Here is a 12371-nt window from a genome sequence, read left to right as displayed (position 1 = left end):
TTTAACATCCCAGAAAGAAACCCTGTACTCATTAGCAGTCATCCCTCACTCCTGCTGCAGCCCTCATCCCTGTTCTAGCCTCAGTCACTGATCTATTTTTCCAGAATGTATGAATTTGTACATTCTGGATATTTCATAAAAAGGGAATAATATAATATATAGTCTTTTTGACCAGTTTTTTACTTAGCATGTTTCAAGGTTTATCCATCTTGTAGCATATATCAGAACTTCCTTTTTTAACACAAATAATAATCCATTGTACAGTGACATCACAATTTGTTTACCCAAATATCTGTTGGTGGACATTTAGGTTGTCTCCTCTTTTTGGCTGTTATGAATAATGCTTCCTTGAACATCTTTGTACAAATTTTTGTGTGGACATATGTTTTGATTCCCCAAGTATATACCTAATAGTGGAATTACTGGGTCATCAGTTTAGAATTTTTTTTTAAACGCCATTAAAATTTTTTTTATCATGATTAAATGTACTCTTTAATCCTCATACCCTATTACCCCTATTTCCCCACTGCCATCACCTCTGGTAACCATCAGTTTGTTCCCTATAGTTAAGAGTCTATTTCTTGGTTTGTCTCTCTTTTTCCCCTTTGCTCATTTATTTCTTAAATTCTACATATGAATGAGATCATATTGTATATTCTTTGACTTACTTCACTTAGCATTATACTCTCTACCTCTATCCATATTGTTGCAAATGTTAATATTTCATTCTTTTGCATTGCTGAATTATACACACACACACACACATACACACACACATATCACTTCTTTATCCATTCATCAATGGACATTTGGACTGCTTCCATACTTCGGCTATTGTAAATAATGCTGCAATAAGCATAAGGACATAAAGGTGCATGTATCCCTTTGAAATAGTGTTTTTGTATTTTCTGGGTAAATACCCAGTATTGCTGGCTCATAGGGTAGTTCTATTTTTAACTTCTTGAGAAATCTCCATACTGTTTTCCACAGTGGCTGCACCAGTTCGCATTCCCACAGTGCAAAAGGGTTCCTTTTTCACCACATTTTTGTTTCTTGTGTTTTTCATTTTAGCCTTCTGCCAGGTGTGAGGTGATATCTCATTGTAGTTTTGATTTCTTTTTCACTGCTGATGAATGATGTTGAGCATCTTTTCATCTGTCTGTTGGCCATCTATAGGTCTTCTTTGGAGAAACATCTGTTCTTGTCTTCTGCCTATATTGTAATTGGATTATTTGTTTTTTGGATGTTGAGTTGTATCAGTTCTTTATATATTTTGGATACTAACCCTTTATTAGATGTGTGGTTTGCAAATATCTTCTCCCATTCAGTAGCTTGCCTTTTAATTTTGTTCATTGTTTCCTTCACTGTGCAGAAACTTTTTTTTTATTTTGATGTAGTCCACAATAGTTTATTTTTGCTTTTGTTTCCCTTGCCCCAGGAGACCCATCTAGAAAAATGTTGCTACCACCAATGTCTGAGAGATTACTGCCTGTGCTCTCTGAAAGGACTTTTATGGTTTCAGGTCTCACATTTAGTCCTTAATCCATTTTGAATTTATTATTGTGTGTGGTGAAAATGGTCCAGCTTCATTCTTTTGAATGTGGCTGTCCAGTTTTCCCAATACCATTTGTTTAAGAGACTGTCTTTCCCCCATTGGATATTCATTCCTCCTTTCTTGAAGATTAATCGGCCATATAGTTGTGGGTTCATTTCTGAGTTTTCTATTCTGTTCCATTGATCTATGTGTCTATTTTTGTGCCAGTGTCATACTGTTTTGATCACTTCAGCTTTGTAATATAACTTGAAGTCTGGAATTGTGATGCCTCCAACTTTGCTTTTCTTTTTCAATGTTACTTTGGGTATTCAGGGTCTTTTGTGGTTCCATACAAATTTTAAGATTGATTGTTCTAGCTCTGTGAAAAATGAGAGCTCGGGTTTTTTGTTGTTGTTGTTGTATTTTGTTATTTTATAGGGATTGCCTTAAATGTGTGATTGTTTTGGGTATTATAGACATTTTAATGATATCTGTTCTTCCAGTCCATGAGCATGGAATGTCGTTCCCATTTCTTTGTGTCATCTTCAATTTCTTTCATCAGTGTTTTATAGTTTTCAGAGTACAGGTCTTTCACCGCTTTGGTTAGGTTTATTCCTAGATATTTTATTGTTTTTGGTGCAACTGTAAATGGGATTGCTTTATTTCTCTTTTTGCTGTTTCATTATTAGTGTACAGAAATGCAGATTTCTGTATATTGATTTTATATCCTGCAACTTTACTGAATTCATTTATCAGTTCTAGCAGTTTTTGGTAGAGTCTTTTGGGTTTTCTATATACAATATCATGTCATATGCATAAAGTCAGAGTTTTGCTTCTTCCTTTGCATGCCTTTTATTTCTTTATGTTGTCTAATTGCTGTGGCTAGGACTTCCAGTACTATGCTGAAGGAAAGTGGTGAGAGAGGACATCCTTATCTTGTTCCTGACCTTAGGGGAAACCCTCTCAGTTTTCCCCCATTGAATATGATGTTGTCTGTGGGTTTTTCATATAGGACCTTTATTATATTAAAGTATATTCCCTCTAGACCTACTTTGCAGAGAGTCTTAAACATGAATGGATGTTATACTTTGTCAAATGCTTTTTCTGCATCTATTGAAATGATCATATGATTTTTATTCTTTCTTCTATTGATGTGACATATTACGTTGAGTTTTGTGAATATTGAAGCACCCTTGCATCCTGGGAATAAATCCCATTTGATCGTCGTGTATGATTTTTTAAATATATTGTTGGATTTGGTGCTAATATTTTGTTGAGGATTTTTGCATCTATATTGATGACATAAAGGACTTGGAAGGAGGTTACAAAATTTCATTCCCAAGGGCCCTGTAAAAATAAGAGATTCATCTTTCTAGAAAGGTTTAGGTAGAGTTGAGCCTAGAGGGAGGAAGATGGATGAGACCCCTCCAAATCTGTGCAGCCCTAAAACTCTAAAAAGGGTCTTAACTCTGTGTATTCTACAGATGGAATAAGACAAATGTGCCACTTATAATTACTATCATGATCCATCCACAGATGCTGACTTTTGCCATTTGATGTTCATAAAGCACTACTCAGTATAATATATAAAGAATGTAATTATATGTCTTTTGGATAGGAATACTTGGGATAAAATGGGAGGGAGGAGAAACTGTCTTGGTTAGTAGGAAAAAATATGTATAGCAATAAAATATTTAAAGTCACTTCAAGAGGAAAATAAACTATAATTTTTTTTTTACTTCATCCCTTCTCCTGACAGAAATGATAGCTAGCTCTCTTTCCTCCAAAAAAGAAAGAAAAAAGAGAGAGAGAGAAAGAAAAGAATGAAGAAAAGAAAGAAAGAAAGAAAGAAAGAAAGAAAGAAAGAAAGAGACCTCAGTGAGGTTTCTAAAAGGACATCATTTCTAAAAGCACACAGGAGTTACATTTAGCTTTGGAAAAACAGTGGTTTTCAGGGACTAATATTCTATTAGATCTAATGTCAGCATGGCATTATTTCTATTATTTGTATATAATTCAGTGTTCTTAGAGAATCTAGAGATTCTTCACCTATCTCTGGGCCTCAAGAGGTCTATATCAGCTCCTGTCTTGTAGCCAGGAAAAGACTAATCAAGTTGTGACAGGCACTCCCAGTCCTACTTCAGAACCACTCTAAACCTGTGTCTTAACTTCCAGTCAATTGCTTTTTCTGTCCCGCCTACTCAACCCAATGACCCAGTATTTTGGGCCAGTCTTACATTTTTTGATTAGCCTGCCATCCAAGTACTTGTTTATTTTATGATATTTAACAAACACTAATATGGATAGTGTTTTAAACACTTCATAAATATCAACACATCTAATCAACAACACAACCTTATAAGGGAAGTTACATTATCCTCATTTTATAGATGATAAAAACTCAGGCTTAGAGAAGATTAACTGACCCAAAGATCATGCTTCAAGTAAGTGGTGGAGTACAGATTAGATACCCAGGCATCGCAAGAGTCCATGCTTTTAGCTACTATACTGTGCTGTCTTCACAAAGGAGACAGTCAAATGATGGTTATTGGTTTACCAATTATCCTAAAGATCCTCTGCTTTTTCTTTTCTTTAAATGTAATAATATTAAAGCAATAATTCTTTAAAGGCAACCAGCATCACCAATCCTAACACTGTTTACATGATGCACACTTACAACATATCACATGACAGGTCTTTTTAGCACAGTCCTTAGTAATAGAGCTTTGCACATTCCTGGAGATGGGCAGAAGCAGAACTTGCAAATCATCTAATTTCTCATCCCTTTACCTAATCAACTCCCTTTTATAAATAGAAGAGTGTATTTTTCATTTCCAAAGATTTTTCTATTACAGGTTTCACAGGTGTTTATATGGATACTAGTAACCTGAAGGCTAAAATTAAGATATCTGGATCACAATGAAGGCAACCAAGAGACATCAAACTCCACCGCCCCCCCCCCCCCGCCCCAAATCCTGAATCTCCAAGTTTTCCCATTCTCTCCTGGGCCAGGCAGGATCTCTTAAGTACCTGCTAACTGCTCCCCCCACCACAGGAGTGGGCTAAGCAGCTTTCTATTGTTAGTCTCCTCTCCAAGGGGCTACTTTCATCCTCCTGCATTTGCCCTAATTACTGGCATTGGCAGCTGTTGAACTGACTGCTGTTAGTCTGTCAATTCCTGGGCTCTGCCAGTCTTATTTGGGCTTCTACTTTTCCAGATGACGGTCTCACCAGCTAATCCTGACCACCAACTTTCCAACACTCTCTTTTGAGCTTTCCAAATACTAAAACTAGAGAGAGGATAGTCTTAATTTTTTCCTTTTCTCTAGCTCTATGTCCAATCCATCAGCAAGCCATGTTGACTGTATCTTCAAATTATAACCCAAATCCTCCCACTTCTCTCATTCTCCATCATTACCATCCTAATCTAAGACCACATTATCTCTCCCTAGGACAAAAGTAGTTGCATCCTAACTAGTGTCCCTGCTTCCACTCTTGACCTCCTACAATCCAATGTCTACTCTGCAAACAGTAATCTTGTTAAAGCACAATCTGACCAATTGCACTCCTCCTTAAAATTTTCCAGCGGACTTCCACTAAACTCAGAACAAATCCAAATTGCTTACCATGGCCTATAAATCCCATCTGAATAATCTGGATTTTGCTGATGTCTCATACCACTCATTATTTTCCCTTGGGTTTTAAGAAAGGCCAAACTCTTCCTAATCTGAGGGCTTTTGAACTCACCTTTTCCTTTACCTGTAACACTCTTTCTTTCCTGACTCTGTGTGGCTAGATTCATCTTATCTATAAGGCTCAGCTTAAATGTTATGACCTCAAACAGGCCTTCTAAGCATCATATCATAACTATGCTTCTCATCATTATTATATTTTACTATGCTGATTCTTCTTCATATTGATTACCATCTGACATTTTTCTTAACTATTTTTGAACTTTGTGGCCTGTACCACCTCCAACAGTAGGCCTGTAAGTTCTAGGAAGTAGGGACTATGTCCACTCATAGCTGTATCTCCAGTGCCTAAATTCTCAAAACATATTTTTGGAAGTGAGGAAACAGTTGCCTATTGCAGTACATGGAGGAAACCTCTGTTGGTGTTAGACACCTCTTACAGAAGTTTGGGCCTTCCTGAGGTTGCCCCTCTCTATGGCTGTATTGGACATCAAATCCATTCCCACTTGGGACTAAAGCAGTACCAAGTATTTCTCATTCCATTTGTATAGGTCAGGAAAATATGGCTCACCTCTTTTCCCATCATTCAGAAGCTGGTGCCTCTCTTCAGTTTGTTTCTTTCTTCCTTCCTTCCTTCCTTCCTTCCTTCCTTCCTTCCTTCCTTCCTTCCTTCCTCCCTCCCTCCCTCCCTCCCTCCCTCCCTCCTTCCTTCCTTTTCTTTCTTTCTTTCTTTCTTTCTTTCTTTCTTTCTTTCTTTCTTTCTTTCTTTCTTTCTTTCTTTCTTTCTTTCTTTCTTTCTTTCTTTCTTTCTTTCTTTCTTTCTTTTTTTTTTTGCTGGTACCAAAAGAGGGGAAAGGAACCCCTTTTGCTAGCAAAAACCTTCATCTTTTTCTATCTGCCCCTCCTTGCCAGAGTTAAGACATCTCTCTCTTCACTCCAAACATTTTTGCCACTCCAAGCCAGGCTTTGTATGCCCAAGACTCCAATTTGTACCCTCTTTTCTGCTCTGAAAAAGAACATACTGGAAGTCACAAAAGATGTTTTGTGAGCTAAAAAAATTAAATCATAATAGATGTCTGAAGAAATCCACCCTTTCCCTTAATAAAATTATACCCAAATCTCCAAGAAGAGAAGAAACTATATGCAGGAGGACGGAAATTCAGGTGGAGGGGTAGCTAAACTTCAGAGTCCTGAGCTGTAATTTCTATGTAGGAAACTGTCCCTAAATTACCAACCTTAGAGGATCTGGGTAATTTCACTAATGGAACAGGCCAGTATCTTTAAAAGGCCTACTTGCAACATTTCCATGGCAACATACTACTTGAAGCAAACATACTACTTGCTTAGTGTTTGCATAAAGGAGAGGCAGCTATAATACAAATAATGGGGGGGGGGGGAGAAAGAGAGAGTGAGAGAGAACAAGGGAAAGAGAGAGAGAATGAGAGGGGAGACAGAGATGAGAGAGAAAAAAATGAAAGAGAACAAAGGAGAAAGAGAATGAAAGGAAAAAATGAGAGAATGAGAGGGGGAGTGGGAAAGGAAGGGAGGAGGAAGGGGGGAGTAGAAGATCTTGGTTTTCATAATTTAGCTTTTATGACTAAATATTTCTGGGGCACTCAATGTTTTGGAACACTGGTAAGTCAATTCCATTAGTGAGGCTTTTAGTATTTTAATTGGGGTGGGGGGTCTCTTCCTACTTAATGAGCAAAGAAAAGGCCACTTTGATGCTCCAGAGCACAGGAGAGGCAAAGTCAAAAGATTTTGGAGCTCAAAGCCATGTATTTGGTTTTTTTTCTTTTGATAGCTCTGATTAAAAATGAGTTAATGCAAGACAGGAAGCAGAACCATTAGCTAGCAAGATCACCAATCTCAAATAGCATTAACCACAAGAACTGCTGATCTATTAGTGCAGTGGCTTCTAAACCTTTCCATCAATTTTTTAAAATTCTATTCCTCCTGCAAAGGACTCCATTTCTGAAAGGTCTAACCTCCTAGACAAATGGTATTTATTAATAATTCTTTAGATTTTATCAATTGAAAACATATAGCCACCCATCAGAACTTGTGATCAGTATTATCACAAGTTGACACAATTCCAAGGTAAAGCATAGAGACTGGACATGTTAATCAGTATGTTAAAACTGCTCAAAGATCCCTATGCCTGCCCTTCATAGAGTCCAGATGAATTAAGTGTGATCTAAAGAATTCCACATAGCTCTCCAGAGAAAAAAAAATTAAGTGATGGGAAAACACATCTTTCTACGCATTGAAAAAGAGTCCAGAAGTCCCAAGCAGAGAGAAAGGGGAGCTACTCACAGGATTGGTGCTCTGTGGATGCCACTTTAGGCAGAGTAAGAGAGAGAAAAAACATGGACTGTAGAGTGGGCAGACCTGGGGGATGACAGCCACATTCTATAATAAGAATATACCAGCTTGTGCTCTTAGGCAAGTTATTAAGTTTCAAGTACTTTACCTGAAAATGGGGTGATATCACCTACTTTAAAGCACTATTATGCAGTTCATAAGTATATAAAGCACCTACCAGCACTATCCTCCCATCCCCACAATCACAATGACCACGAAGCCTTTTTGCTTAGCCTCTTAGAATCCTCTTTTTTGGAAGGTCACCTGCTGGGTGGTAAAACCAATGGGTAGGTACCATTCAGGGGTTCAGTTCATAGTATTTCTTTAGTTTCTTGCATTCTTTCACCAAAATTTTATCTAACATGCAACCTTTAATTACTTGTTTCTTCTGTTAACCTTTGAGGGTACAAATATATGCTGGAGTATCTTTATAACATTGCCTTTACGAGTTCATGCAGTAGAGCCATGCATTAAATAGCTGTGTTATGACCAAAGATCACAGTAATAATTCCAAGTCTTGTGGGAGGCACAGAATTTCAGAGTAAGACACCCAGGGTCAGAATTCCATATCTATCCCTGGCTTGCTATGTAATCTTGGAAAAGATACTTCATCTTTTTGAGCCTCAGTTTCCTCCTCTGTAAAACTAGAATATAATACCCACTTCCAAATGTTTCTGTAAGGAGGAAATGAGATAAGGCATGTAAAGGGTATAGCACAATGCCTGACAATAACAGATTGTCAGTTTTATTATAATACCACCTTGATATGGTGAAGAGCATTACAGTAAAGCATCAAATGCACTGTTCTCCTGACACAGTACACCATTCATACATGGAAGGTTTGAGGGCTCAAAGCAGGGTATCCAAGTCAATAGGAGGCATCCACATGCTTTCTTCATCAGATAGTATGGATACCCCATTATCTGTGCCCAGATAAGTAATTAAACTTCAAACACAAAAAGAAGATTCTGGGAACATTATATAACAGTCTCTAAAACTGGTGTCTCATAAAATATCTCTACCTCAAAGCAAACTGACGCAGCCACTCTGGAAAACGGTATGGAGGTTCCTCAAAAAATTAAAAATAGAACTAATCTAGGATCCAGCAACTGCACTACTAGGTATTTACCCAAAGAATATAAAAATACCAATTTGAAGGGATACATGCACCCTGATGTTTATAGCAGCATTATCTACAATAGCCAAATTATGGAAACTGCCCAACTGTCCATTGACTGATGAATGGGTAAAGAAGAGTTGGTATATATATATACAATGGAATATTACTCAGCCATAAAATAATGAAATCTTATTATTTGCAATGACGTAGATGGAGCTAGAGAGTATAAGTCAGGGAAAGACAAATAACATATGATTTCATTCATATGTGGAATTTAGGAAACAAACCAAATGAGCAAAGGGGAAAAAAGAGAGAGCAAAACCAAGAATAGACTCATGTCTATAGAGAAAAAACTGATGGTTACCAGAGGGGAGGTGGGTGGGGGGATGGGTTAAATAGGTGATGGAGATCAAGGACTGCACTTACTGTGATGAGCACTGGATGTTGTATGGAAGTGTTGAATCACTATGTTGTACACCTGAAACTAATATTACACTGTATGTTAACTAACTGGAATTTAAATAAAAACTTAAAAAAATAAGATGTCTCCATCTCATGTAGCATAAAGTTCAAGTTCATTGATTCAGACCAGATGGAAATGCAACACATTTCCAAAATTAGCCACCTTAACTATTTCCAGATCTTCATAAAATAGAAACAGGACATGGATATTCTGCTAATGCCTGGGTATTGAACATATTCACCTACCCCTAGGGTGAATTACCCAAAGACTTCATGTAGGCAATTAACATTATCTAATACATCAATTTTTTAAATAACATAATTTTAAAGATTTACTAGCACCATTTTCACTTGGACTGTGGTGAGGACAGCAGGAGGCATAGAAAAGACAAGTAATATAATGGTGTGACACCAAAAGCATATAATGCAAGTCAGAGACTGACTTATTATATAATCTTAGCCCAGGGAATCAGATCTACAGGCTTAACATTGCTCCTGTGCAAAGTAAGTGTATGTGCTGCCGAAGCGAGCACCTGTGCAAAGTAAGTGACTCGATATATGTGATCTCTTACATCTCTAAGAGTCTACCATCTTAAATTTGTACATTAATACAAATAAATGAGAGTTCATACAAAAATCCAGCTGCTATATAGTGTAATATTTAGCAATAACCCCTAGATATTTTGATCTAGTCCTCTTCTATATCCCTTCCACAAGTAATGCCTTAGGCAATTTCCCCAATGATATACTGGAAATAAAGATAGTAGTAATAGCAATAGTGGTGGTGGTGAAATTTATTTCAACTTCCTATTGGACATAGCCTGTTATAAACACCTAATAAGCATTAACTCACTTAATCCTCATAATACTAGAAGGAAGGTACTCGTATTATCTCCACTTTGTAGAAGAGGAAGATGAGGCACAGAAAAGTGAAGTGACTTGCCTGAACCACTAGAAAGTCAGAAATCAAACCTAGAATTTTGGTTCTTAATCACTATGCAGAAAGTAAGTAGCTGAAGAGCACTGGAAGGGGAATTCCACTTCCAGCCAAGGAATAAAAGGGGCCAGATTTACTCTACATCCTTAAGTGACTAGAAAACCAGGGGGGGAAAAAGATGTAAAACAACCTTTTCTCAAATATCAGACAAGTAACACAGGGCTGTGATCCCCCTCAAAAGGGAAATAAACAAGGTAAGTGCAATATTTTCCCAGCTTACTGTGTGGAGGCAGTTTCCAGGCTACAGTGCAAGGAGAGGGAATTGAAACAGAGCTCATGGAGTTGAAGAGACAGAGACTGGAGTTCAGAGGGCCCAATGTGGTTTGAAATTGTAGAGGAGAGTATAGGAGATGAGAGTTGTACAGAGAGTGTGAGCTCCAGAGATACTACTAAGAGGTCTCCTTGAGTCTTTGGATGATTACTGAATCTGCATATACGCATGAGGGGAAGCTACTTAAAAGCTGGGGATAAAACCATGAGAAAGGAATAGGGGAATGATTTATAGAATAGTGGCATGAAGAGCTTGACAGACTTTCAACCCAGTAAAGAACCATAATTGGTGAAAATTATAAAAAAGTAACAACAACTGGGGTGCCTGGGTGGCTCAGTCATTAAGCGTCTGCCTTCGGCTCAGGACATGGTACCAGGGTCCTGGGATTGAGCCCCACATGGGGCTCCCTGTTCAGCGAGAAGCCTGCTTCTCCCTCTCCCACTCCCCCTGCTTGTGTTCCCTCTCTCACTATGTCTCTGTCAAATAAATAAATAAAATCTTAAAAAAAAAAGTAACAACCACTAAAACTCTCTGGAAATTGTCCTAAGGACACAGAGCAAACCAAGAAACATTTCTTCAAGAAAATCTAAATTTTGGTAAGAACAGTGACAGTTTGTGGCTTTTAAAACATTATTCATCCTCTGCCCCTACCTCCCAGTTCCCCAACTCAGTGTTGACAGAAGCTACTCTAACAGTTGTAGGCAACAACAGAGGGCAGTTTTCCCCCAACTCAAAACCTAGGATTACAGTGTCATATGGGGTGTGGCAGGATGCCCACCTTAATCATCATCCCCCAACCCTGTTTTCAGAAGCTCTAATCTGAGTGGGCATGGCCGAAAGGTCTGAGATCCCTTTCTCCACTCAGCTACTACTCATAGGCCAGAAACTCTACCCCAGGCATGGCAGATCAAGAATGCCCTCACCTCAGCTTGCTTATAAGATGAGGTTCCAGAGAGGAACACCAAGAAGTCCAGAAGCTACCACCTGAACCCAGAACACCATGAATAAAGCAGGGATATAACTGAGAAGCAGGCCAGTTAAGACTGTTTTTAGTGGTTGCACTACATTGTTCTTACTACAACATCCCTTAAAGTAATATTACACTATTTTACATACAGTGTAAGAACCATATACCTTATTTTGCCTTTTCTATCCTTTGTGCTATTGTTGCTATATATATTTTACTTTTACACATACTATAAACCCCACAATACATTGTTATTATTTTTACTTTAAACAGTCATTTATCTTTTAAGGAGATTTTTAAAATGACAAAAGGTCTTATATTCAGCATTTATGGCACCCTGTATTCCTTTATTTGACAGTCTTAACCTCCACCTCTGGAAGAATGGTATAGATGTTTTCCCAGCAGAATAGGAAGGTGATAAAAATAGAGAACTCCAGAACTCTCCCCAAGAGAACTGACTATTTTGAACAGAGTATGAGGAAGTTCAAACTTCAGACCACTACAGAAAACAATGGAGATTTCAGTGGTGAGCCCTTAAGTAGGGGCTGGTTCCTCCATGGTAAAAAAAAAAAAAAAAAAAAAAAACATGCATCAGCTAGAAGCTGAAGAGAGAGAACCAGGGAAAGATATAGCTAAGAAGAAGCTTCCTGGCGTCAGAGTAAATCTTAAAATACTGGTCTCAAAACTACCCCTGAGAGGTGCCTGGATGTCACAGTTGGTTAGGCATCTGACTCTTGGTTTTGGCTCAGGTTGTGATCTCAGGATCCCAGCCCCTGCATTGGGCTCCATGCTCAGTGTGGAGTCTGCTTGAGATTCTCTCTCCCTCTCCCTGTACCCCTCCCTCTCCTGGTCTCTCTCTCTCTAAAATAAATAAGGGGTATCTGGGTGGCCCAGTTAAACATCTGACTTTGGTCAGCTCATAATCTCAGGGTCCTGAGATTGAGCCCCACACTGGGCTCCCTGC

At 38.2% G+C, this 12371-nt stretch overlaps 1 protein-coding gene across 6 annotated transcripts in view; it reads right to left on the bottom strand.

Moving 5' to 3' along the window:
- The window catches only part of EDA (ectodysplasin A), a 345587-nt gene that overhangs the window by 214674 nt on the left and 118542 nt on the right, over positions 1–12371 (bottom strand). The window lies entirely within an intron of this gene.

Source organism: Mirounga angustirostris, unplaced genomic scaffold (assembly GCF_029215605.1).
Source record: "Mirounga angustirostris isolate CCGP_5_RB_7025 unplaced genomic scaffold, mMirAng1.0.hap1 SCAF_11, whole genome shotgun sequence".
NCBI lineage: Eukaryota > Metazoa > Chordata > Mammalia > Carnivora > Phocidae > Mirounga > Mirounga angustirostris.
The sequence above is the reverse complement of the archived record's forward strand: the minus strand, read 5'-3'. Positions and strand labels throughout refer to the sequence as shown.